The 4,807-nt window shown below is 43.5% G+C and overlaps 1 protein-coding gene across 1 annotated transcript in view; it reads right to left on the bottom strand.

Annotated features, from left to right (window-relative positions):
* Window positions 1-2,374, bottom strand: part of LOC126539515 (lysosomal Pro-X carboxypeptidase-like) — a 19,374-nt gene extending 17,000 nt beyond the window's left edge. Inside the window, exon 1 of the mRNA XM_055075434.1 lies at window positions 2,191-2,374. The gene's annotated coding sequence lies outside the window, so the exon portion shown is untranslated. The remainder of the gene's footprint in view (window positions 1-2,190) is intronic.
* Between the last annotated feature and the right edge of the window lie 2,433 nt (window positions 2,375-4,807).

Below are 4,807 nucleotides of genomic sequence, written 5' to 3' on the forward strand. Positions count from 1 at the left end.
TATATATATATATATATATATATATATATATATATATATATAATAGTACACTGACGATGGTCTGCTCCGGACCACCGTCAATTGCGCTTCGCTCCTCGAGAAAGCAGAATGTGTGTCGAGTGAGCTTCTTAACAACCCTTTACAATGCGGTAAACGCGGTTTAAATCATAGATGCAGGGCCTGAAACAGGTGCGACGTAAGACTGACGCATTTCCCTCGCATTGACGAAAGAACGCTACTGACATTTTTTTTTCTTCATTTGTAACAATTCTTCAGCCAACTAAAAACTTCTGTTTGATTGGTGCTTTGCTCGTCCGCTACTTGCTTCCCCGCAGAGTGGGTGTGTTGCAGTGTTCGCCATAGATGGCTAAATGGACAGCTAAGCGGACAGCGGCCATCTGAAGTGTCATTCTAACGGAACCACCAAAAAAGACAGCTTCGAGTAGACAGCACCGAAATCAATAACGATGCAGGCTACTTCGCTGTACAAACAAGATGACGTCTGAGTAGGCTGCCTGAAAGGTAGGCGGAGAGTTCCCCTGAGCACCATAAAAGCGCTGTCAGAATTTGCTTAGTACTTAAAGGAAGGCACATTGTGTTTCTCCTGGGTTTGTAGGAGCGAAGTGTAGAGCTTTAATATTTGCTTTCCTTATTGTCTTTCTTTTTACGTCTTTCTTGTCGCACTTCAAGTCGTAGAATTGTGTTCCAAATGCGTTTAAATACACGAGGTTGAAGCTCTCTGCTTAAATTAAATTTTGGGGTTTAACGTCCGGAAACTGCGCAGGGGTCTATAAAGGGCACCGTAATGCATGGCTCTGGGATAAATGTGGCCACCTCTGGTTCTTTAATATGCAGCTAAATCTAACTACACGAGCGTGTTTGGCATTTCGCCCGCACCTAAATGCTGCCATAACGAGGAGGAGTCGAACCCGCGACCTTGTGCTCATGAGCAAAACGTCGTAACTATTTACCCACTTCAGCGGGTAGCTGTTTTCTTAGAAGTCTAAGAAGATTACCTTCAATGCTGGCCAGAATTGGAACACACCCATTTTGCTGTTTTATCCGGCTAGCTTGGTCGCCTGCAGTAAGGCTGCCATAGCATGGCCCGATGCGCTGCAACTTACCTCAACTTACCTCTGATACTGTCATAATGCATGTCAAGTTTTATTCCTTTAGTGCATATTCAAATAATCTTATTTAGTCGTCGCTTTCAATAATTCTGCTCATTTGCATGAGCTGCATTGCATTTGTATCCGTTTTTCATATATATATATATATATATATATATATATATATATATATATATATATATATATATATATATATATATATATATATAAGTAAGCATGTGTTGTGGCCCTCCTGCTTGGAACCCCATTTGGGTCTGCAGCATTCTATACATAAATAAATAAATAAATAAAGCAGATGCCACGGCCCGATGTAGCAACATAGCAGACGACCGAGCGAGCCGGAGCAAGGGCTCAAACTTCACGAAGTTCTGCTTTCACGTGGCCGGCTTCTGTGTCATGACGTCACAACACATGCACCTCTTGGGAAACAACCGAAACTGGGTCTCAGAAAATCGTTTACACTAATTAGAGGCTCGCTCGATCAGACATTGCTTTATTTGTGTTCTAGGGTTTCGAGGTCTGGGAACATTACTTAACGCAATGTATGTATGTATGTATGTATGTATGTATGTATGTATGTATGTATGTATGTATGTATGTATGTATGTATGTATGTATGTATGTATGTATGTATGTATGTATGTATGTATGTATGTATGTATGTATGTATGTATGTATGTATGTATGTATGTATGTATGTATGTATGTATGTATGTATGTATGTATGTATGTATGTATGTATGTATGTATGTATGTATGTATGTATGTATGTATGTATGTATGTATGTATGTATGTATGTATGTATGTATGTATGTATGTATGTATGTATGTATGTATGTATGTATGTATGTATGTATGTATGTATGTATGTATGTATGTATGTATGTATGTATGTATGTATGTATGTATGTATGTATGTATGTATGTATGAATGAAATCTCCGAAATATGGTCTCAGTGCTGTTTCCAATTAAGGCTAACAATCTCACGTCATGTCTTAAAGCAGTACCTCTTCAGCCTGCGAAATCAAACATCGTGAAGACAGAGGACGCCAACTTACAGTGCGCGCCGACGCTGACTTCCTCACGAAATGCCGCTCGTCGAAGCTTCCAGGAAGATTTACGGACACGTCATGTCATATGTACTCGACCGCGACGTCTCGGAGAGGCCATAATTTGGGCTGGTTGGCCTATGGGGCCGGCGCGCCCGGTTCACAGAGAACCATGCGTCCGATTAGCTCTGTACAATGGTTCACCTGTCTCTCACTCATGATGATGATGGTAAGAGTTTGGTGCTGCTGCTAACGATGGTATCAAGAGATAATCCGCTGTTGATGACCATCGTAAATTTTCCTTCAAAAATAGTACAAAGGAACTGTGAGGGATAGGCCAAAAGCCGGCTGGTAATATAATGAACTCAAACATGAAAATATTACACAAGCCGATCCCAAATCAAACAAAATAAAACGTAAAGCAGCAGTCCGCTTTTCATAAGCCAGTCGAAATTGAAAGAAGTTACAGTGTAATAATATAGCGTAAAGCCGAGCATTGAGGGTATCTCATAGGTTTTGACTCTTTTTCATTCTCTTGTGACCCCGTTGTCTTCATGCCGTCATGCTGCGGTCGTCGTTGTGACGTCACCTTTTCCATCGTCGTCAGTGTATGTTCATAGCCTTCGAAATTGCATCCGCGCGCCAGTATCCAGCGTGCGCCATCTCAGAGGCCATACTATCGACGTCGCGCCGACACCACTGCCATCGCTGTCACTCCACGGTGCTGTCTACCCAAATAAATCGACAATATTTTGTGCCGCCATCATCAAACACCATCACCGACGTCAGCAGCATACTTCAGAAGCATTGCTAGTGTGTCCATTTGCTTTCAGCAATCCGCAGAGGCTATTCGTTTATTTGACGATCATCTTCGGGGCTTTCTGCAACTTTGGATAGTCCATTGTCTGATGGGCAGAGTATTTGACTTCCACGTTTAGGGAACTGCTGTCGAAAACAATCGTCGGACAAACTTGGGTCACTGAGTGCGCGACACTCGGTTTGTGCCACTGTTCAATGAACCTCTTTGACACTTACTTGGGTCACTCAGTATGTGCCATTTCCTATGTGCCACTGATCAGTGAAAGTGTCACTGATGCGAATTTTATCCGGTGCTGCATATGGGCGGAATCAAACCCGTATCATATATATTCAGACAGTCCCGACTGAATATATATTCACACCCGCGCCACGGGTGGATTTCGAGGCGACCCGCCGTGGTTGCTCAGTGGCTATGGTGTTGGGCAGCTGAGCATGAGGTCGCAGAATCGAATGCCGGCCACGGCGGCCGCATTCCGATGCATGGGGGCGAAATGCGAAATCACCCGTGTGCTTAGATTTAGGTGCAACGTCAAAGAACCCCAGCTGGTCGAAATTACCGGATTCTTCCTCTACGGCGTGCCTCATAATCAAAGTGGTTTCGGCAGGTAAAACCCCACTATAAGAAAAAAGTTTCGAGGCGGTGCCGCTAGATGACGCAGCGTATTCAGGGGCGAGCGCGAGAAAGGAGTCCGACTGCAGACATGCGTCATACATGACCCGCCTCTGCGTCGGCAATACGCCGTCTCTCTACGTTGCAGCAAGGCTTAATCCCAATAACGTCGACATTCATCGGGAAATGGGTTCTGGCGGAAATATTTTTTTTTTTAGATGACCTTCTTTTTCTCGAGGTCTCCCGCAGACTTCCGTTTCACGGAAACTATAGATCGTCGCCAGGCGTCGCTCAATACAAGACAGCTAACTTGTATAGAGTCGACATGCGCGTATAGCCAACTGTATACTACTCCGACAGGCGAGCCGTTTACCGTCTCTCTTCTCTACGCACTCACGCAATGAAACAATAAACGCTACCTAAATATCCTCACTGCGACAAGTATTCGCCTTCAAGTGCACGGTTCTTTGATAAACCAAATTAATTTCTTTGGCTTTTTCACACGTTATAAAGCGAATAGCTTTTTGTTTCAGTCGCCGTTTTAGTGCTTGAACGCTCTCATTTTTAATGGGTTATTGATCAGAAAATAACTAACCAAAACACTGCTAAAAACGCCTGCTTCTTGGCCTATTCACAGAAGTGGGACAGTAAGAATCATCGTTGAGAAACAAAACAAAGCATGTGCCGAGCTCGTAAACACTGCTTTATTCTCCGTGTCTGTGAGATTAACCGATTCAAGGATATGACGCGTAAAATGTTATCAAGGTACAAAGCACAAAGTTAGATAAACCACTACACTGTATGTTTTTATCCCACATCTTTGCTCTCTGTTTGCACCCGTCAGTCAGCCTCGCACTCCTCCGTTTGCCTTCCTTTTGTGCCATTCTTATCCCTTAACAAAACGCTCTTTATCTGATCTACCATCCACACGACACACCCAGCTCTGCACTCGAAGTTCTAACTTTATTATAAGTTGTCACGATCCAGAATTGTTTCAACCATAGGCACGTAGCGAGACCGCAGACTAGTCTCCGATTTGCAGATGGCCTTGTAAGGCCCTCAGCAGCAGTCCACATGTGCCGAAATACCACTTTAAAACGTTTTCTGCAATTTTATCAAATTATTGAGCTACATTGTCAGTTTCTGACACGTGGTCACCACATCTTCAACTATTGCATGCACGGCGGCAGATAGAAA

Source organism: Dermacentor andersoni, chromosome 11, assembly GCF_023375885.2.
Source record: "Dermacentor andersoni chromosome 11, qqDerAnde1_hic_scaffold, whole genome shotgun sequence".
NCBI lineage: Eukaryota > Metazoa > Arthropoda > Arachnida > Ixodida > Ixodidae > Dermacentor > Dermacentor andersoni.